We start from the raw sequence: 23,022 nt of genomic DNA, 5'->3' as shown, positions 1-23,022 counted from the left end.
CGGGGGCGAGACAGGTCGCGGGCCGGCGGGCCGCGGCAACCATCGCCCCGGGGTTGAGCCTTAGCAGCTGCAGACACGAAGCAGGGGCCTGGGGCGCGCGGCGGCCCCCGCCTACTTCGAGGTGCCCGGGTGTCCCATGGCCTCCGTTTCCGCGACAGTTCCCGCGGCCGAGGCGGGGGCGCCGACCTGCCCCTCCCGCTGGGCGAAATCAGTTTCGCTTTTCCCGCCAGTCGGGGCCCGCATCTGCAGCGCGACGGGACTGGCCCCCTCGGGGCTCCCCAGCACGGCCCGCCACGCTTCCCCCGGGGAGCCCGCCGGGCGATACCCGGGTGGCGCCACCCTCCCTGCCGCCCCGGAGCCGCCGCGGCTTCTCCCGGCAACCAGGGAGAGTCGAGTGTTATGTCAGGAAATCGATTAAAACAGAAAGACCAGAGCAGCCTGGGTCGGTCGGTGCAACTGTGAGATAGGTCATCCCGCGCTCGGGGTGTGTGTGGGGACTTGGTCATTGTCCTGTTCAAGTTCAAGGTAAACGCTAACGGCCGCTTGGCCTGCAGGGATAAGTTGCAAGTTATGTGTGTGTGTGAGTGTGGTGTATGCCTGAGTGTATGATGTCTGTGTGAGTGCGTCTGTGTGTCTGCAACCGTCTGTGTGGCCGTTCTGAGTGTGTGTCTGTGCAAATAAGTGAGTAAATGTGTGAGAGGGTATATGTGTGTGTTTGAGGTGTGAGTGTTTCTCTGCGTGTGTGTGTGCCTGTGCCTGTATGTGTGTCTGAGTGCATCTGTGCGAGTGAATGTGTGTGTGTACGTCTATGTCAGTGAATGGGGGTGTGCCTAGTGCGTCTGTGTGATTGAATTGTATCTGTGTCTGAGTGCATCTGTGAGTGAATGTGTGTGTGTCTGTGCTTCTGTGTGAGTGTGTCTCTGTGAGTGAATGTGTCCTGTCCCATGGTCACCTGGCAGTGGGGCTGCTAGTTCTTGACCCTGGTGGCTTGGTTCTCAAGTGGGCTGTGCTGGACTTGGGAAGCCCTGCTGGTGCCAGTTGAGGAGGCTGCAGGCGCCTCTCCCTCCCTCTTTTTCTCTGAAGATGAACTGTATGGTTTGGGGGTGAGTTGGCAGGGGCTGCTTCCTGAGTGAGTAATATTTAATTAAACACTCCAGCCGGTAGCACCAGAAACTGGTCATGAGTAGAGTTTTAACAGGTGTTGATGGTAAAAGCGCCATCCCGGTGACTAAGGTTTGTCCTTGGAAGAATTCTCTCCAGGGGTAGCAGCTGGGAGGGGGCCCAGACCTCATCCCTGGTTGTTGGGTGTAAGGAGAACAGCCAGCAAGGAAGAGGGCAGGCTGCTCCTCCCTTCTCTGCCCATGCCTTCAGGACACCCCCACTCTGGGTGGTTGGAAGTGCTGGATTAAGTGCTGGGGGCATAGGCAGGCTTCTCCCCCATGAGGAATCGAGCAGGTAGGGAGGCCCTATCTTGCCTGCAGGGCATCTCTCTAAGCAACCCTTCCTTTCCCAGCAAAGGCCCAGAAAGTGTAGCTGACTTACCCAAATTGCACATCCAGGGCTGTGGAACAAGTGTCCAGAATCCTAGCTATTGCCATTGGTTACTGTCCCCAGTGCTGAGGTCATGGGCTAGGCACTTTATGTCTCCCCAGCTGTAAAGTGATGGGCTGGATTAGATCATTATAAGCACTTCTGTTCTCTTACCGTTTTTTCTTCTGCAGGGAGTGCTTTTCCCAGTAGATGGAGAAAGTGTGTGTGTGTGTGTGTGTGTGTGTGTGTGTGTGTATGTGTGTGTGTGTGTGCATGCGCGCACACGATGCGATGTATGGAGTGTCCTAATGCATTAACTTTACAAATCTTCCTTTTCTTTCCCAGGGAAGCACAGAAATAATAAAAGCTGTGGCACATGACTTCAGTGCCTCTGACAGCCATGAGCAGGGACAGACCTGGCTTCAGGGAGCTTGGGGCTCGAGGGAGAATCAGTGTATGCTGTGGCTCTTAGGAAGGAGTGGTCCTGCCAGGGGTCCTAGGTGCTGTCACTTTGGAGCTGGGTGAGGCTGTGTTCCTTGGGCTGCTCCAGCAAGGCTGAGATCGTGCTTCAGTGGGCTCCCCAGGGCAGCCTCGTAAAACTCTAACAGCCCCTGTAAGCACAGATATTTAATTTCTCCAACAGAGGGGGTGGGCATCAGGGTGGGCGGTCCCACTGGTGGAGACTAGCTCTGCCTCTGCTCACGTGGACGCTGGAGGCTGTGCTCCCTGGGCTGTACCTGGTCCCTTGCACCTACCTCTCCTCCCAAGTGAGCAGGGACTTAGCTGCTAATGTATTTTCACATTGAGCCAAACCTCTGATCCTTATGGTGTTCATGAGTTTAGTCTGGGAATTTCACACCAGTTCTTCTCAGGACATAGGTTGTGGCTGGTGTGCGTGAATCAGGGTATCTTTTTGTTCCTGAAAATTTTGAGAAGGAGCATCTTTATCAGGGCAAAGGACAGGTGTGTCTCGGTCCACCTAAGGGTACATAATGCTGTCCCCCACAAGCCTGACCAACAAAACCCAGACTTAAAGGGACTTGTATTTTGGACTTTCAGCCTAGTGCGCCCCCTTTTCCCAGTTACCTGATAGCGTCCTTCTCAGTCTAAGAATTAAAGCCCCACTTGTAGCCAGGTACCAGACACTCTGCTGCTAAGTGCTTCATGGATGTGACCTTGTTTGATGATGAGAATAATAATAATAATAATAATAATAATAATAATGGCAGGAAAAAGTTGTGGCATGTGCTATAGTACCAGGCTCTGATCTGAGTTCTTGACACATTAACCTTTGTTCTCTTCCTAAGAACTCTGGGCAGCAAGCAGGTCCTCCTGCCATCCACCTTCTACTGAAGCTGGAATGGCCATGCGACTTGGCCAAGGTCTCATGACTGCTGAGCACTGGAGCAAAACTCTCACCCCAATTTTGGTGCCCAAGCTCTTAATGGGTACAGTAGGCTACCTTTATCACCGTAGCCTTTTCTTCAATAAGCATATGACTTTTTTAATGACAATTCTATTGTTATGGAAAATTTCAAACATATACCCAAGTTGAGAGAAGTATAAGGAAGGTTCCCTTAGCAGCTGCAAGTGTCAGTCAGCACACACACCCACACACGTGCACACACTCACGCTGCGTTCTTCTGTAGCCAATCTCAGACATGATGTCGGGTCATCTGTAACTACTTCCTAAGGAGCATTTAAGAGAAGCACCAAGTCTCAAACAAGTGGACTGTGACTCCACTGGATGGCAGGTCAGGATAAGCATACTCTTCCCGAATTGGAGTTGAGGGTCCCTCCTGGCTGTGACAAGGGAAAGACAACTCATTGGCTTGATCTCGTTGCCCCTAACCCCACTCCTGAGAGCCTTTGAAAAGCTTCTTACTTGTTTTGTGTTTTAAAAGTTCTGTTCATTGCCCAACATTACAAAAAAATGAGCCCGCTGCCCATGAGACAAAGCATGTCACAGGCTCCTGGGCTTCCCTAGAGGAAAACCCGTCAAGGCACAACCCAGCTTTGCCCCCCATGTAGGCCGGCCTTATGCAATGCAGGCCTGGGGTTTCCAGTCAGGACTGGGGAGCAGCGGATGTGGAAATGGTTTGTCACAAGCTCTGGACCGGACCAACCTAAACCCAAGCTTAACCGTCTTGAATTCACCATGTGGGATACTGGTGGAGGAGTGTGAGAGCTTCTGCAGGATGTCTCTGGGAAAATGAGGGAGGCAGTGTGCGATTTGGGCCAAGGCTCAAGTCCTGTGGGATGTAAACGCCACAGTGATAAGAATCTGGGATCTACCTGGTGACAAGGTCTCATCAGCTTCGACAGCTATGAATGGCCTTTGCCAGACAGGCTGCTTATGGCCACACACAGCTGCTGGTTCCACTTTTGGGCCTCTGATTATTAAAACTGTTTCCTTGTGTTACATTACATCTGTTTCCTGCCAGTTGGGACAGAGGCTGGAGGCATTTTTGAGGTGGAATCAGCAGGGTTGGTAACTAGTCGGACTTAGATGTGAAGAAGAGTGAAGAATTGCAGATGTCCGTGAGGTTTCCCGCTAGTTTAGGGGTCATAGTGGATGATGACCCCATAGAAAGGGGTGGGGGCAAGGGGCATGGAGGTGCCGTGGACCTGCCCCAGCTGAAAATGGTCTGTTCAATGTGTCCAGATGGCAGCTAGGCCTGGGGCTCAAAAGAGAGACCTCGGCAGAGGCAGAAACTTTGGAACCTTCTTGCCAAGGGCGTTGATGCCATCAGCAAGGGAGCATTTGGCATGAGATGAGGCGTGCCCAGGGGATGGACCTTCATTCCAGGCATTTTCATCTAGAACCGAAGAAACTGTTACACTAGCTTCCTCGGGCTTCGTGCTCCTGCCAGGGCCTCCCTATTGGGGGAGAATACACCTCTGACAAGAGCGTGTGTGCTGGGGTCTCCATGGTGGACGCCAGGGAAGGCTCTCTGGTTTATGGGGTTTATACTTCTCTCTCTTTTTATAATCATGGCAAGATACACATAACATCAAATTTACTGTCTTAACCATTTTTAAATGTACATTTCAGTGATATTAAGGATATTCCCGTAGTTGTGCAACTGTCGCCCCCAACCATCTCCCGAATTCTCTTCATCTCGAAAATTGAAACTCTAACACCCATCCCCCTCACTCCAGCCCCTGGCAATCACGATCCTACTCTCTGTCTCTATGAATTTGACTACTAGGGAGCTCAGATAAGTGGACCCATCCAGGATTGTCCTTCCGTGAAGGGCTTATTTCACTTAGCACGATGTCCTCAAGGTTCATCCATGCTGTAGCATGTGTCAGAATGTCCCTCCTTTTTAAAATTGAATAATATTCCATTATATCGATGTACCACACTTTGTTTATCCATTCTTCCATCAGTGGACACTTGCTCTGTTTTTTTATTGCACTCCCGTGTTACAGGCTCCAGGGAGGGGCATCATCGTGTGCCTTTGGGGTGCTTGTGGAGATGAAGGGGGCTCTGATGGTGAACTTGGGGTCCCATCCCGCCCTGCTGTGCCTGGCTCAGCCTCTCAGGCTGTTTGGTCGCTGCCCCTCCAGCTGCTCGGAGATGAGCTGAGGCTGCTGGTGGGAGCTGGTAGGACTGGGGAGTCCTCTCAGGGGAAGGAGCCCCAGGACTCTGACTTCAAGTGGCCACTGGGTCCCCGGAGCTGCTATCAGGGTGAGAGGAGCGTCCCCTCCAGCTGCAGTCCAGCCTTTCGTTCCCAGGTCAACGCACCTGGATTCCACTTCCTCACTTTCTGGGTACTTCTGGGTCTTTCCAGCAGCCCCTGGAGGTCACCACCCTAACTGCCAATACTCACAGCACTTTTTGGTTCATCCACTCACCAGCTCCGAGGCTGGTGCCGTTGACCCCCTCCCTGCTTAGACAGCTCTCTCCACCCCACTTCCCCACCCCCACCCCGCTGGCCCCTGCACCCCCTCCTGCTTCTCCTGAGCCTCCTGGCCCTTCCTGCTTTCTCTCCCCTGTGGACCCTCCCCAGCCCCCAGCAGCCCCTCTCCTTACAGCTTTCTGCCCACCTGCCTCTTCATGCAGTCATCTCCCTCATAGCTTCATGTTTATCCTGCTGACCCCAGCTCTGTCTCCGACACACACACCCCCCTCTGCCCTGCATATTTCTGCCTTCAAGCCCTTTTCACTCACCTCTTAAAAACTGAGCTCTTCCCGTCTCCGTCTTCTCAAACGCTCAGTCTTGTGGTGTTCTTGCTATGGGTCGTCCTGCCTCTACCCTCCCCCCAGTCACCCAAGCCAGACACACTCTCACCCCCTCAAGGCACCATGGGTTGTTGTCCGACTGGACTGTGGGCTCCTGGAGAGCAGGACCAGGACCCGTGGAGCTTGTCCATCACTGTGTCCTCAGAACTCAATGCACACTGTGGGTTCCTCCCGGAAACCCATCGGACAAGTGAGTGTCCACAAGGCTGGTAGCTGGGTGGTACCGAGCAGGGCTTGGAGAGGCCTCGACCTGGGCTCAGAGGCTATGCTGACACTTCCTGGCTAGGTGGCCTGGCCATAAGCTTCCCTTCATAGCCTTGGCCTGCCTGCCTGAGCAGTGTGGCTGCCACCTCACGGGGTTGCTGTGAAGGGAGGAGATGTACATCGGCACTGGCCCTGGTGCATTGCCCACGGTGTGCTGGCGGGGTGTGGCATTGCCCCGTTGGTCTGTCCCTCACAGAACCTGACTGCCAGGTTTTCATTTCATAAACCAGAATTTCGCCTATAATCCTGTGAGAGGTCAGGAACTCCAAGAGGAGGCTCCTCTCGTGAGCTATTATTGGGCTGCTTGTTATTCTTTCAAACATTTATTGAGCGTCTACTGTATACAGCCAATCTGCTGGAGACACCGGGGGTGCTCCTGTGGGGGAGGGGCCGGGACACTGGGGGTGCGCCTGTGGGGGAGGGGCTGGGACACTGGGGGTGCGCCTATGAGGGGAACTCTGGCTTATACTCCTCAGGGCAGTGGCTGAGGGCCTCCGGGGCGAGTACTCATTCCCGTAGACTGTCTTCACTGTGGATCCCTGCGGTGGCATGGCTGGGTCCCTGGGCCTCCCTCGGGTGGCTGCTGCTTCCTGCAGCAGTTCGGTTAGCATGTCTTCACTATAAATAGCCAGGCTTTGACCTGGGAGAGTATTCTGGGCACACCAGGGTGACGTGTGCGTGGAGAGGAGAACCCGTTCTCCTGCAGGATTAATTGGACGTCCGGGGCCAAGGAGAGACAGAGTGGCCCCCAGTTTGTGAGGGAAGTGATGGCGCCTCAGCAGAAATGGAATTAGTGGCTCCATGGAAACTGTTAACTCCAGGGCTCTTAATATTCTTAATATGCTGATGTGCTCTGTGACATTGACTAATTATGTTTTTTTAAAAAAATTGAGGTGAATTGCACATAACATAAAATGAACCGTTTTAAAGTGAATAATTCAATGGCGTTTAGTACGTCAGCGCTTCATGTCCTCTGTTCTGCGTCAGCGATTCAACTGACTGCAGATTGAAGATTCGAAGAAAAGTTACATTGTTGCTGATGTGCATTGTGTAGTTAGGCCTCCAGTGATTACGTCTGTACTGAACATGTAGAGACTTTTTCTTGTCATTATTCCCTAAGCAATACAATGTGACAACTATTTACACAGCATGTACATTGTATTAAGTATTGTAAGTAATCTAGAGATGATTTAAAGTATATTGGAAGAACGTGTGTAGGTTTTATGCAAAAACTATGCCGTTTTATTTAAAGGGCTTGAGCATCTGTAGATTTTGGTATCCGCGAGGGGTCCTGGAACCAATCCCCCGAGGATACCGAGGGACGACTGGGCGTTCACAGTGTTGTCCCAACACGTCTATCTAGTTCTAAAACATTTTCATCACCCCAAATGGAAACCCTGTAAATCCTGTACCCATTCAGCAGTCACTCCCATGTGCCCTCCCCCAGCCCCGGGCAACCACCAATCTGCTTTTCGTCTCTATGGATTTGCCGACTCTGGACATTTGCTATGAATGGAATCATCCATTCTGTGACCTTTTGTGCCTGGCTTGTGGCTAATTACGTTTGACATGGCAGATTGAAGTGTTTCCTAGAAGGAAGCTGGATTTCCCTTCCTGACTCAGTTGGGGGCTACTTGAAGGTAGGAAGAGCTTGACTAAGACAGCTTGTCTAAAACGTCCACCTAGACCTGCAGACACCTGCCTCTCTCTTATCTATTGCCATGGAAGACCCAGCCTCTGTTGTCTTCCAGCCAGTGATCTTTTTCATTGTTTTTAATTTTTTCCAGTATTCTTTTAAATGAGCACCTGGCAATGTCAACTCCCTTCTTGAAGCCCATTGACAGAAACCATTGCTCTTAGGGTAAATTCTCAAACCTATGACGTGGCTTCAGGGCATGACCTCGTCCCAAGCTCACTTTGTGCAAGACCCACACCCCCTCCACTCCCCTTCTATAGCAGGGATGGCACATGTGTCCCCTCATTGGCCAGCTCTGAGATTGGGGGTCTGTAACTTGTGGAGATCCTTCTCCCTGGGCCATCTAGGAGTGGAGCTGTTTCCAGGATTGGTCTCTGATGGTATGGCAATTTGGTGTCCCTTTCAAGCCCTGTTGGCCTGTCCGGGACCAGAGCTTCAGCTTTAGCCAGTGACGTTCTCTTCTCCTTTCCCCCAGTGTTTTCTGCGACCTCTCAGGCCCTGAAGGGGGCGGACTGTCTGTCTCATGTGTGGTATGACCAAGAACTTCCTGCCGGTCTCTGGGCAGTGATGGCCTGACCAGTATCAATCAGCAATCATGCCATTTGCTTTCTGTCCGCCCTTAACTGGGTCACCAGCACTCTAGCAGTGGGTCCTGGCACAGGGGCCCCCAGAGCCATGACGCTATGACTGCGGGTCAGGGAACAGTTTATAGGAATAAGACTGGTGGGTTGTCCCAGGCACAGGAGAGGACCTGAGCTGTCACCACCCGAGGGAATATTGGCCCCTTAGTCGTTGGAGTCCTCTGACAACTTTTTCCTGCCTTCCCCCCCCTATTCTTGGGCTAACATTTAGTTCAGAGTTTCGACGCCCATCTGCTCTGAGTATGATTCTGCTAGGGATAGCCTTAACCTTTATTGAATACCTACTGCATGCTGGGCACTGTGCCTGATGCTGTGGATGGATTTCTAAGCCGTCAAACAAGCCTTGAGTTTAGGTATCACTTCCCCATGTACAGATGAGAAAAGGAAGCTTCAGAGGCGTTTTCTAAGTTGCCAGAGGCGACATGGCTACATGGATGATGTAAAGTTGGCCTGATTCCACAGTCTATGTTCTTTCTACTATGACTGTTGAACACTCCGGCATCATTTATTGAGCACTTACTGTTTACATGATACTGGAGGTGTGCGAAGCAGAAGTCTAGACCCTCGAGAGAGTCTGAGATTGAGCAGGTGGAGATGACAGGTGTGTGCAGGATGTGTTAGTCCACTGCCAGCGGTGCTGGGTGAGCACGGAGGGTCTCGTGTGACTGTTCAGGAGGGTTTATTCCAGGCTGAAGTTTTCATGGTGAGGGGCAGGAAGGTAGAGTGACTCCAGGGAGGAGGTTCTGGCCACGATGAGGAGAATCTTGGGAAGGTTGCCGTATGATAGCGAGGTGTTGAATGCCCGGCCCCAGGGGTTGTCAGTGGATACAGGGTGTCCTTGTGTCCCTCTCCCACCCCATTCACTCCAAAAGTTGCTCCTATGAGGCGTGGATAAACTAGAAATTTTTGTCTCCGTCTGTCTGCCTATACCTCTTTGTGTTAAAGCACTCGGGCTCTCTCCTTAGGGACCCCAATTACTTCCTGCTCCTTTTGCCTGGACAGTCTGCGCTCTCCCAGCAGATCAGTAACCGTCCACGTGGCGATCTGGCTGCAGGTCTGACTGAGGCTGGGGTTTCTGGCTGCGGTGGTATTGCACTGTGGCCCCGAATCTCTCCTAGGACGGGATATTGGGGAGTTTCTGTGATGGTCCGGCACCCGCTTTGGGATGGCCACACAGGAAGTGGACCACGTTGATGGGTCTGCCTCTTAGGTAGATCCCAGGGAGCCTCATGCGATCCCGAGCTTAAAGACGGGATTCGGGATGGCGGTGCACGGTGAAGGACCCGTGTCAAGTTCTTGGGGCACCTCCGTGGGTTCCTGGGGGATGAGCCCCTGAATGGATCAGGAAGGACCTGGGAATCACAACCTTGCTTCTTAGTTACTTTGAAGAAGGGGAGTAGTGGGGACCCGTGAGGGTTTATGCTTCTCTGAGGGATTTCCCAGTTTGGAGATTTTAAGAAGCTATCGTGAGAAAGGCCGCCTTGCGTTTGTGAAGCTTGGAAAATCATCCTAAGGAGCAAGGCCAGTGTGAAATGTCTTCTAATTATGTGTAAATTATTATGTTTAAATTATATATAAATGTCAGGGTCCCTTGAAAAAACCTTTCTCATTTTTGGAGAAATGCGATGTTCAGAAAGATAGGGTTTTCTCCCTCGCCTTCCAGTTCTATCCTGTTGGGCCAGTTTTGAACAGTTTTGTATGAACAGGTCCCTTTCTCCCCCTGTCTGGTTCCTCCAGGGTCCCAGAAAGCCCATCTTCACCATCATGTCACACGGGCGTCTAGACAGCTCAGGGTAGAGGTTATTTTGTTGATTTTTTTGTTTGTTTTTTGTTTTTTTAATTCCTTCATCATTCAGCCAATATTCTGTGAATGCCCGCTCTGTCTGGGCTGTCTCGGTGCCTGTGCTGAGACGCCCAGACAGACCCGACCCAGGAGGCCATGTCTGCGCTGAGTCCTAAACCATGACTGGGGTTCCTCCCCCCACCCCAGGGGGTGTCTCACCACCACTGAGGTTTTGCTTTGCTGTAGTGTTTACGTGTATTTTTTAATGGAAAATTTTGAGCACATGTAAGAGCAGCACCTGGGATGGTGAGCCCCCATCTTCATTGCCCGCAAGGCAGGTACCACTCACCGCCCGTCTTGTTAATGGATATAGACAGCCTCCTTCTGGAAGGATGGGGCTTAGGGATGACATCAAAGTCCCAGAATGGGTCAGGGGGGCTCTAGTGCTTTGGGGGTTGAAAACTGAGTTCTGGTTTCCTGGGCAGCTCTGACACGGGGGCACCAAGCTTCCCGGGAGTGCCAGCTTACAAAGCTGGGCCAGGCTCTGTCCCCTCTGTCCCAGGGCTTGGGAAGAGCAGGTGTGTGGACACCATGTCCCCTGCCCCCCGCTTTCCCTGTGAGCCTTGGGGCTGTCACTCCAGAGCATAAAGACAGCCCATTTGGATCAGAGCGGTGCAACTTTGGCTTTTTTTTTTGAGGGGGGTAGGGTTCTGTACAAGGCTTAATTTTGGGGGGGAAGCATTTGAACTAAAATAAGTTTGGAGGCCACTCTCCTAGAGACAGACTGGGGGAGTTCTTCTCCCACCCCCTCTTGCCTCTGCCTTCTCTACAAAACATTTCAGTACCTGGAAGGAATAGGTAAAGGTCAAAACCAGGGTAAGCTACACCTGAAACGAATATAATATTGTGTGTTAACTGTTACTGAAAAAAATTTTAAATTATTGAAAAAAAAAAAAAAGCCAAGGTAAACTGGCAGCTCCCAGGATGGTTCTGCTGGAGCTGCCATGTGTCGGGCACGATGTGGCTTTACTCACCAGGTTTTGGGGTTTGGGATGTGATGTCTGTTTTCTTTCTGCTGGTGCTGAACCACACATCAGTCCCAGCCAGATGTGGGGCTGGCTTCCTGTCCTGAAGCCAGGGAGTCAGGAAGCACTGAGACGGGGAGCTCCCATGACCAAGTGTTTGGCTTGGTGCAACTGTTCCCTCTGAATTTCTCACAAGACAGAGCAGGTAGTGCCTGACCTTTTCTGGATGACGTAGCAGTGAGATGCTGTCTCTTCAAGGCTCTGCGTGTGTACAGGAGGAACCAAGGCAGGATTAATTTCCAGCGGTTTCGTCAAGGTGTAATTCACATGCCACCCATTGTAAATGCCCACTTTGATGATGTCTGGTAACTGTGCAGTCGGGCAGCCATCCTAGAACTCACTTCTTCTGGATACTTAATCATGCTGTGCAGGTGGGGGCTGGGATCAGGGGACAACAGCTTTCCCCAGTCCCGTAAGTGCTGGGAGTGAGGCAGGCAGATCCGATCATGGAGGTTTCTCGGGTGAGCAGCTCGTGAGCTGCATTTTGTGAGGATAGGACCATCTTATACCTTGTCACTGTATTGAAGTGGCATGGTTCGGGAAAGTACCTACTGACGGCAGCCCAGGTGGAAGGTGTAAAGTGGAGGTGACCAGTGACAGTGCGTGCCAATAGTCCAAAGGCAGACCCAAGGCCATTGTGTCCCCAGAGGACCTGTGAGCATGACCACCTTTTCCTCTTGGCTTTCAACTGTCCGCTTAATGCTTATTGAGCACTTGCTGTGTGTCAGGCACTGGCCTCAGCACTTTCCATGCATTAGCTTGTTAATTGTTCCTGAGAGCCCTGTTCAGCGGGCTTTATTACACCCATTTTACATATAGGAAAACCAAAGCACAAAAAAGTCGAATAACTGGCCTGGGCTCACACAGCCGTGAAGTCAAAGTGGCCGTAGATCCAGTCTGTGCTCTGAATCACTGCCCCACGTGGCCTCTGAGTGTGACAAGGCTCATGATCTGGTGGGGAGGGGGATGGGTCAGAAGGCAGCAGTCACTGTTCTGTGATACAGGTGTGGCTGCTACCGGGCTGGGCACCTGCTGTGTCTCGGTGGCCGGCCCTTAGCAGACACTCAGTGGAGGTCAAATGAACAAAGTGTCATTGGAGAGGCGAGAGAACTAGAGATTTGGAAGCTTGTGTTTTTCTCTTCAGGAGTGACCAAGACAACTTGAAAATATCCCCCTCAAATGTCTGCTTGACATTTTCAGTATCTCTGCTTGGCCGTGAGTAGATCCGGTTGTGTCCGTTTCCAATCCTCTCCAATAAACAAAACTGCTGGCTAGCTGGGAAAGCTGGGGGCTCCCTGTTCTGTGAGCGACTGTCCCGGAACCCTCCTGAGACTCGGCATCTTGACTCCCCCAGCCTACCTTCTGCATGTCCGGAGGGGGAGACCCAAAGAAGGAGGCTCTCTTTTGGTTCATAAGGAAAAGGAGAGGAAAGGAAGTTAGAGATTGAAGGGCAGGACCCCAGACACTTGCTTCTGCTTTCGGTCCCGTAAATCACGTAAAGAATTTCAGAAAATTACTGCCTCATCGTGGCGTTTCCCTCAGCCAGACCGGGGCGTAGGTCTTCTTACATCGTCTTGTTTTTCTCCAAGAAAAATCAGCCTTAAGGGTCAGACTTTAATTACCGTCCCAAGGGACACTTCCTGTGGATATTTCGAGTGAAAAGTGGCTAATGTCATGCTCCTAAACAAAATTAGGGTTTTAAACTGGGTCACAAACTCAGATGCCCCCAGGGGCTGGGGAAGGAGGTGCAGATGAGCTGAGGGTGGGAAGCTACAGGGCAGGAGGACTGTGCGAAGTGGAATTCATGTGTGCTGTGTAAGGGGGCAGCCTCTCTTACCCGGAGGCGTGGAGTCCAGGGCACTATAGCGTCCATTTCTTTTCTCCCCTAAGAGAAGGCAGGAATCCAGGTTTTGTAAAATGTTGGCAGATAACTTAGTGGCTTTTTCTGTTTGTTTGTTTGTTTTCTAAGAAACAGCACTCCCTGTACAGATGAGGAGGGTAAGGCCGAGGAGCCCAGTGGGGTCACATAGCTTGGGGCTCAGGGCACTGGCACTAGACTGTACCTGCTGGCGCCTGACCCCCTTGCCACCTCACCACGCTGTGACCTGGGGAAAGCAGCAGGGCTGCGCACCAACTCAGCAAATCCCACTGCGCCAAGAGGGACAGAGCCCTGACAGTCACATCTGCCCATCATAGTAGCTTCTCTATGAACGCTGTGACCCTGACAAGCGACCTGGTAGGCTCTGGTGTCCCCATCTCCCAGACGAGGAAACTGAGACTCGGAGAGGTTCAACTAAGTGAATGGGATGGGATTTGAATGAGGGTTCAATCCCTGAGCCAGTGCTTATAACCATGGCATGTGGTGACCTGGGCACCTTGTAAGACGCACGTGTCACCCTTGACCTCGTGCAGGTGAGTTCACCCTCTGGACGGGCAATGCCTCCTCACTTGGACCCATACCCGGGGCATCAGCTGCAGTTTGGGAATGGCGTGGAGGTTGGGACCACCCCACTGTCCTCCCGCATGGGAACGGGCAGCTCCACCTATGGAGGGGCTGGTCCTTTGCTCACAAGGTCGCTGACTAATTGTCTTTGCAAACGGTTCAGTTCCACATGCGTGAGTTTCCAGTAACTATGTGGGTGGATTTGTTTCATTTAAGGGGAAAATAAAACATGGAGGGGGTTTTCTTTCCCAAGAAGAGGACTCGCCAATTATGGGTTTTAGTGCATGTGGCTCCGGGCATCCTGGTGGCTTCTGCAGCCAGCCACCGAGCGGGGCCTCTTGGCAGGCAGCTCTGAGGTAGAAATTGCTTAGTCATTTATAAGCAGGGACCAGGTGAAGGAGGTCGTGGAGTTGTAGCAGCCACCGGTCCTGCAGAGGGAACAGTGGCCCTTTGGGCTTCCCCACTCAACCCTGCCCAGCAGGGCAGAGGAGGGGGAGCTTTGGGAAAAGGAAGGAGTCAGGTGAAACCGTGGGCCTCACCCTCCCGGGGCTTGCTCACCTCCTAAAGGACCTAGCCTGGGAAGGAGACACTTCCCAACTGGCCAGGCCGCCTGCTTCAGGTGACCTCGAGATTGTGGTGTGTGTAGGCCCATGAGATTCTGCCGGGGGAGGGGTGAGAGGCAGCCCCGAGATGTTCGTATGCAGGTTTGGGTAGGCACTGGCCAAGCAGACAGATTTTGGTGTTGGCATTGGGCATTGGCATTGGGCAGGGTCCTGGGGCCACTGCTAGGCGTGATCCTATTCGTTGCCAGATGATTGTGGCAAAGGGGCCGATCAATGGAGGGGCACCTTGGGAGCTCGGGGCAGTCTCTACCAACAGGTCTGGAATATGAGGGTATGTTAGAGCCTGTATGCGCCCCACTACCTCAGAGCACAGCAGATGGCCTGCTGTGTGACTTTTCTGGTTCACGGATTTCTTTTCTCAGGGAGGCCACCCCAGAAACTGTGTTTAGTCTGGGTGTGGCGACTGGAGTAGTAACGAGCCTGGCTAGGGAGGCAGAGGAGGTGGCTGGAGTCCTACTCTGGTACTTCCTGCCTCTGTGACCTGAGCCTCAGTATCCCATCTGTGAAATGGGGATGGGTAAGAGTACCTCATAGATCGAATGAGTTGACATGGGCCAGCTGTCTGGTACGGTCCTTCCCACACCTGAGATCTGAGGCCTGAGGTAGAGTGGGGCCATACCTCCTATTCGCCTTCCTGCTCCAAGGAAGGAACATGCCTTGGAATTTATAATCCTTAATTCTGGCCTTTGAGAGCTTGCTTCCAGTGCTTTCTGGAAGGGAAGAGGGCAAATATGCAGTTAACTCTCCAATGGTATCGTTTTAGGTAGAAGGCAATAGAAGCAATGAGAGACAATTGGAGTTCTGGAAGATTTTGATGGGGATCAGGGTTTACTCCCAGCAGGTGAATCCAGGAAGGCTTCCTGGAAGAGATGACACTGAAGCTGAACCTTGCAATGTGTAAGAACTGGAGAGGAAGGAAAAAGGGAAGAGATCTGTCACTGGTAGAGGGCATGTGAATATGCAAAACCGCCAGAAGCTTAGATGGTACGTGGTGTATAGCAAGCACTTCATCAAGATCATCATAAAAACCAATATGACTCCAGAATTTTCAGTTTAGGATCTGGCAGAAAGGTGTGCGTGTGTGTGTGTGTGTGTGTTAAGAGATTTTTCAGGCCACCAGGTGGGAAAAGACAGTTTTAAAGTTGTGTGCAACTGATTTCCTGTGGCGAGGGAACCAAATGTTTTTTTTTTAAAGCCCTGCAGTTCCACAGGCTCTTTGGGTGGTGCTTTTCATTCTTCTTTGACCTTCCATTCATTCCACATGTTTGCAAGGGCCTCTTGTGGGCCAGGCTCTGTCCTGCTTTGGTTGCATGTGGGGCACACAGACAGGAAACGGGGACAGAGGCAAAGGTCTAAGGGTTGTCCCAGCTCCTGTCATTGCCTTGTTGGGCTTTAAGCCCCATGCTATTCTTCCTTGTGCCCTGGGCCTGCCCTGGAGTGCACAGGCTGGGTCCGAGGGTCTGGCTAGCATCCCCCCCTAAGAGCCAGGGGAAGCCAGGCGGACAGTCTCAGCTCCTTAATGAACCAGGTGGGAACCGCAGGAAACAGCTGCAGTCATTCTCCCTTTCCGGGTGTTTGTTCTGGGAAGCTCCAGCCTGGGGAGGGATGGCGTTTCCTGTGGCCTGGTGAGGGAGGGGCCTTGGGGTCTGGGCTGACAGCAGGTGAAGGGCGAAGGTGGGCCTGGGTACCCAGAGACCCGTGATGTACCCCTAGCTCCTCAGCTAGGGACATCCTCATGCCTCGGCTGCCTGCGTGGAGATGTGGTTTAGCCACCCCATGCTGGTCCATCCCTAGTGTCCACTGTCCTCTGTCTGTTCTCTTGGGCCTCTGCCTCTTTGCTCTTTGTCACTGGCAGTGCAGGCCATACCTGAGGCCCTGCATCTCCATGCTTCCGGGTGGGGGGAGCAGGAGGCAGGGAACCAGGGCAGCATGCTGTGCCTGTGGCCCACAAGGCCTTCCTGCCACGTTCTTTGTCCCCAAAACCACCCCTGCTTTCACTCTCAGACTTCCAGCATCCTGGGAAGGCCGTGAGTTTTGATTCTGGCTTTCGACCTGGATCTCGGACAATTACTTGGCCTCTTGAGCCTCAGTTTCCACATCTGTAAAAGTGAACATGAGACTCATCTGGCAGGGACAAAAAGAGAGGCTGGCTGGAGGCCCGAGGCCAGTCCTGGGGCCTGCTGTGCTGCCCCCATCTCGGGACTGGGTCGCTGCTGGTCCCCTCTGAAGTCCAGTTGAAGAGGCGATGGGGACTGTCTTGTGTGTTGGTGAAGTGGAGCTGATCTTGAATGAGGAGGAGGTCTTACCATGGAGCAGCCTGAGGGGTCCCCCCAGACTGGGGCGAGGGGGCCATAGGGGCCAGGAAGGGGCAGAAGCGTAATTAGATTGGGGTGGCAGGGGTGATGGATTTTATGTGACTTTGAAGTGCAGTCTCCCTTTGGGCTGGTGTGGTTTGGATGGCGGGGTGATGTTGGTACGGCACCTCTTGAAGGGTACAGCTTCAAAGCACTGCCCAGCCTGGTGGCTGGAGACAGAACAGCCCACTCTGAGTGAGCTCCCGAGTCCATACCTGCTTCTTAGGTGGGAAGCTGCTTCCCACCTCTTCTGTCCCCAAGCACCCAGCCTGACTTCCTGGGAGGACGCTGGCTGGACCCGTCCCTGGGCCAGCACCTGCCTGCCTGGTCCTAGGGTCAAAAGCAGGACACTCTCCTCAGAAGGGAGGAGGGGAATCCATACTTTCAAGCCCATTGGGTCCAGGGACTTCTGTTGTGGCAGCCACACTTACCTGCTCAGAACAGGGCCAGAGTCCCCTGCCAGGGACCCAGATGTCCGGGTTGGTGTGTTTCTCCCTGTTTCTGGGCACCCTCCCTCAACTTTGCTTTTTCTTTTCCTCCCTCTTAAATTTGCATAGCAGGACTTCCTTCTGCAAATATTTACTGAGCACCCACTATGTGCCAGCATTGTTCTAGGCAGGGGGCTTACAGCAGGAACAAGACTGGCTGGAGGGTGAGAATTAACCATTGTCTTCTGCTGGCAGGACCGCCCTCTGTGTGGCAAGTGTGTCTCTTTCTTCCACCTGCAACACCTCCTCCCTCCCTGCCCCAGCCAGATGGCTTTAACCTCTTGCCTTTCCTCCCCCTGCCCTACCCCAGTCGTGTGCAGAGGTGGGGTGTCCCTCCCCCGCTATTTGATGGGGAGGACCTGGAGAGCCACTCCATCTTTGTGTTCCGGAGTACACTGTTACCGTTGCTGGGGTGTTTTAGACACAGCGGGTTTACCCAGTGTTTCTAATTTATTCCTTGGCACTCGGAGGAAGCGTGCACCTACCCGCCTCAGTTTGGCAGGTGTTTCAGGCAGTAGAGAAGGAGAAACGGATTCACCCCATGTCACTGAGGGAGCTGGTGGTACAGAGCTGGGGCTGGTCCCCCTGCTCAATGCCTGGCTGGGGGCTTGTAAGGAATCCAGGAGGCTCTGTGTGGCGGCGGGGGGGGGGGGTTGCTGAAACGTTCTCCAGGGCAGACACCTTGGTTGTCACCGTCAGATCCTGGTGCCGCCTAGCTCAGTGGCTAGGACATGTGGGGGTCAGTGGGAACTTGTTGAATAAATGAATGAATGAGTGAATTAGCCAACCTCTTCACCAGTGATCCAATCAGCTCCTCTTCTGTGGTTGTCAGTTGACTGTTTCTATCAGGGCAGGAGCTCCGTCCACCTAGTTCGGCAGCTCCTAAGCCTAGTGCCTGGTGCACGGTGGGACTGAGTCGGCCGATTGTTTTTCTGCCATCACTGTATCCCTGCTTTAGGGTCTGACCACACCCCCCGGTGGCTGCCCCCTACTCTGGCTGATCAGGACCTCCCTTTTGAAGGTGCCCTGGACGTTGGGCTCTGTGTCTCTTGTTTCCTTGTGGGGGACTTTTCATTTATGTCACTAGTGCTTTTGAGGCCATACCTCCCATTGTGGCCAGTTTTAGTGGGACCAGATTATGGGAAAGGTTAGGTGACTGGGAGAGGTCACCCCCAGGCTCCAGTAGAAGACTTTCCTGAACGCTTTTAAAGTAGGCATCTTGTTCCGATCCCATCTCTGAATTCCTGAGTGTCAGACCCACTCCCCAGGCCAAGGCAATAAGACTGGCTATGGCTGAAAAAGGCAGCAGTGTAATTATAGGTACTGGAAATAGTCCTATTTTCCTTTGAACCTTCTCCTTCTGCCGACCCCCACCCCTGCCACACACACACACACACTCTAAGCTGACAAAAGCTCTTAAACCTTAGTTTAGTCTGCAGAGCATTGGGGTGGGGGGGCCTTAAACATTTGCATTCCTTGGGCTTAGCCCATTCTTTTGAGTGTCAAATTTCTGGGTTAGTGGTGCATGGAGGGTGAAGCCAGACTCTTTACAAAGAAAGCATGTGTGTGTGGTGGAATTCCAAATATCCTGATGGCACCGGGTGGCCTCCAAGCACCAGGGCCATTCTTGGGAGAGAGCAGACCCTGTGCCACTTTATCTAAACTTGCCCTGGCCTGTTTATTATCACCTTGGTTCCCACTAGAGAGGTGTTTCAGCAGGTTAGCTCTTCAGACTTTTAGTGAACACTCACTATTCAGCTAAAAATAGGTAAGAGAGCTGTTTGAGAAGCTCTTGAACCAGTGAGGAAGACAGACACGGGCAGCTCATTAATGCTCTAGTTTTCATCACCTCTAAGCCCCCCCACCCCAGAGGAAGGGTCGCCATTTTTTAATCAGCTGCCCTGACTGTCACTGATCCCGGGACCAGCCTGAATGCAGTGATGTGAAGATGTGAATCGTACTGAGTCAGGAAAGATGGGATGGGGGCATTGGACTGGCCGGGGCATCGCCAAGTTCATGGGAGAGGTTTGTTCAGCAGCAGCGGGTATCTGGGGGACAGTTAATGGGTAGAGTGGGGCTGGAGAGTGCAAGATCCATGCCAGTGCCAATGGGAGCTATTGACCAAGTGACCACCAGCCTCTAGCTGTTCATCGCTCTCTGCAGCCTCTCACCCTGGCAGGGGCGCGGGGGTGGGGAAGGAGGCGTGGGGAAACGGCCACCATGTGTCTGTTGTACAGATGGGCAAAGGCCGTGAGAGGTAACTCACACCTGGGACCAGCCCTGGGCAGGGGGTTTCAGCACCTGCTCTCCCTGAGCTCCAATCCTGGGTCTTGATTGGCTCTTTATAAACGACCCAAATTCGTGGGGCTTAGATTAGTCCCTGGGGCCCGAGCTCCTTCTTTTCTGTCTTGGACCCATCTCTGTAGCTTCTCTTTAATGAGCTCTCAGTACGTACCAGGCACCCGGATGTGTGTGCACCAGGGTCCTCTCACTGTCAAGCCATCCTCGTTTTTGCAGATAGGGAAACTGAGGCCCAGAAAAATCTCAGGTCATAGCCGGGGAAGTGTCAAAGCCGTGATTTGAACCCAAGGTTGTCAGCTCCAGAGCCTGTGCCTGCCTCTCATTTTCACACATTTTTCAACAGATTCTCGCTTGCCCTTTGTCCCCAGTTTGTATCGTGACCTTTTGGCAAGTGGGATTTAAAAGTCTTGGCTTGATGGCTGATTGAGAAGGGATGTATGAATAAGGACCAGAGTGACTAGTGTTCCTCAAAGCCTTATGAGAAATGGCACGGTTGCTGGGGAAAGATGTACTTACAGGGTCCTGCGCTGATGTCTGGGTAGGACAGGACCGCCTCTGGTTCCATCAAGGCTGAAAACTGGCAGAATATTGCAGAGAGTCAGGAGAGACGGTGCAAAGTGACAGGTGGTGGTGGACGTTTGTTCGGTCCTACTTTGGCCACCCTGATGGTCAGCAGGGGGCTGAGGTGCAGTGGGGGGGGGCTGTGATAGAGGGGAGTGCCTTACTGGACCATCAGACACCTCAGCCCCACCCCAGCCCTCCTTTCCTTTGTTGTCTGGCTGCGTCAGACGTCTGGGCTTGTAGGGAGGTTCCTGAATGGGCCTTGGAAAGAGGTCACTCCCTTCCCGTGCTGCCGGCACTGACCCACATGTGACCTTTCCCGTGGTGACAGTGTCTGGCCTTCAGTCTTTGATGCTGGCTGTGGAGGGGCAGTGAGTGTCTGGGAGCAGGGTGGCCGCCCCTTCCCTGCTCTGGCCTTCGAGGACTGGGCCGTGCTCCTGCCAGCCGCCCCTCCTCCCCTCTGCCATCTTGGAAAGGGGAAATCCACACACTCGACCCTCTGTCTGAGCATCTGACCTTTTCCACTCCGTCAAGTGCCCTGTCTGGGCTGGCGGCTTTGACTGTCTAGATGAGATAGACTGATTCCTGCCGGGCCAGAGCCCAGAGGGCTGGTGGCTGGACTTGGCCCCTAGCCGGCCCCCCAGCCCCTCTGTCTGATGCTCAGCAGTGGACGTTTTTCCCACAGAATCACGGAGGTTTTTCCGTTTCTCCCCCTGGCTCGCTCGGGGAGCTATCCCTCAGGATAGCTCTCCCTGTTGGCGGACATCACGGTGGATCTCAGAAGATGCCGCTAAGCCCAGCGGCCAAGGCTGACCCTGAAGGTCCACGCTGCGGTCACCAGCGCCCTGAAGTCAATGCTGGGCCACATGGCCCCTCACCCGGGCCTGGAGCCCTGTCTGCCACGAAGGCCGAATTCAGGCTTAATCTTTAGTCTTCATGGAATCCAGACGTGCACAAAGCAGAGAAGAGAGCAGACCAGATCCATCTTCCTCCAAGGTGGTGGTTTCTTTCTCACGCCTGGCTGCCCCAGTGTGTTCAGGTGCCAGGTGTCCTCGCTGGGCAGACGCTGGGGAAGCAGCCTTTGCAGATCCTTACCTCCCTCTTGGGGGAGACCATGCTGTGTCCACCCCGCAGCAGGACTTCTGGGGTGTTTCTGCTGCAACGCTCAGAAATGGCAGGGTCCATGCACAGGGCTGTGGGCCTCTCCTCTGTCTTCTCTTTCCCTCTCTGACCCTTCTTCCTTGCGGCCAGGGGGAAATTTGGGGGGACTCTTCCTGAAGCAAGGAGAACCAGGATACAGACCCCAAAGAGAGGGTCGCGTGCAGGCTTGTGTGCCAGCTCCCCTGGGCTGCCTGGAGTCGAGCTGCAGTTCCCTCATGAGGCATCCTGGTTGCTCCATTGGGTCACAGGTCCTGGATAGTGTTGTTTTTTTCCCTATTTCTTTTTTCCTAGTTTTTTAAGCCATATCTTTTTGGTACGCCAAAGCAGGGGACCAATCCCTGATGAATGACCACACAATCACACTTTTCTCAACACGTTGACGCGTCTGATGCAGCTGGACTGGGATCCAGATGGGCCATCCTTTATTCTTCTCGCCCCTGCGGGCAGGCGCATAGTAGGACTCATAACGATTCATTGCATCGAGGCATCGTGTCCTAATTAGCTGTAGTCATTTCTGTCACCCTCCTCTATGGCAGGTTCCACTGGGATTTCATTGCTCAGCGTATAGGAGGTCCTGTGAGGTTGTGGTGGGAAACCTAGGTCGCGTTCAGTGCCAGGTGCATGCCCCTTGCTGTCCTCTGTGGTGTCTCTTTGTGCCCAACCTTGGAAGGGTTGGCTGGAGGGGCTTGGGTCCTGGACGCTGTGTACCCGAAAAGGAGGCCAGCCAGTGGGGATAGGGCAAAGTCAAGACAAAGGCTTGGTTGTGCCCTTGGAGAAAACCCAAACCTGGGTTTCCCTGAGGCTAAAACTGCCAGTGCCTGGCCTGCCTGGCTCCCATAAAGGGGACTTTGTGTGTGGCTCCTGGCGGGAGGAGGAGGCGCTCTGACTCTCCCTGGGAACGGGCCTGACCGCCTTGCCTCCGAGCCATAGCTCACTGCGATAACTCCCGTGACCCTTGACCTCTTAGATGGAGCTGACATCAGGCCAGACGGTCGTGTTTGGGACAAGTCTGTTCTCCATGTCTCGGGGCCAGCATTGTCCGATTCAGACCTGACACATTGTTTCTTGGAAACCTGAGTGGGTGGGGGCAACAGGGACGGGCCTGTGATGGGAGGTGCCTCAGGAGTGGGTCTGTGCCAGCTGGGCAGGGGGGGACGGCGGAGCCCCGTCTGGAAACACAACTCCCCGCCAGCTGCTGCCCCCTGAATGGAAGGCTTGTGTGGACGCTTGAAGCCGGGACCCCACGGCTCAGCGGAGAGCAGCTGATGGGGCTACCTCTGCTCGCACTGCTGACTGGGGGTTTTCCAGGAAAGAGCAGCCAATGCAGGCGTAGGGAAAGGGCCGGCTGCCCCCTGCTCTCTGGGCACTGGCCGCCCCTGCACACTAGGGATGTTTGGGGTGTGCAGGAGTGAGCTCTGGCCACACTCGAGGACTGAGTTTTAAGGAATGTTGGGCCTGGAGGGCAGACCTGGGGCAGAGGGGCTGCAGATCAGCTGGGGAAAGGTTCCAGAGCAGGTTGGGACAGACAGATGGACACCTGAACACCCTTTAGGAAGCTGGTGTAGGAGGGGAAGCCCAAGGCCCTGCTTCCATGGGGTGGCATTTCTGTGGAGTGTGGCGGTATGGAAGGTGACTGCATGGGATGGAAAGAGCCACTCACTCCTTCAACAGGTATCCACTGAGCACCTACTATGTGCCAGGCACTGTGCCAGGGCCCTCATTTTACATGTATTCTTGTAGTGGATGGTCTTAAGCAGATAACCAAGTACACATCATTGGAGAGTGCTGTGGAGAAGAGCTAAGTGGCGTACAGGGGCAAGAATGCTAGGGACAAAAAACAGTG

At 53.3% G+C, this 23,022-nt stretch overlaps 1 protein-coding gene across 1 annotated transcript in view; it reads left to right on the top strand.

Annotated features, from left to right (window-relative positions):
- The window catches only part of SPSB1 (splA/ryanodine receptor domain and SOCS box containing 1), a 64,892-nt gene that overhangs the window by 515 nt on the left and 41,355 nt on the right, over positions 1 to 23,022 (top strand). The window lies entirely within an intron of this gene.

Source organism: Rhinolophus hipposideros (assembly GCF_964194185.1).
Source record: "Rhinolophus hipposideros genome assembly, chromosome: 8".
Taxonomy (NCBI): domain Eukaryota; kingdom Metazoa; phylum Chordata; class Mammalia; order Chiroptera; family Rhinolophidae; genus Rhinolophus; species Rhinolophus hipposideros.
This window is presented reverse-complemented; position numbering and strand designations above follow the sequence as displayed.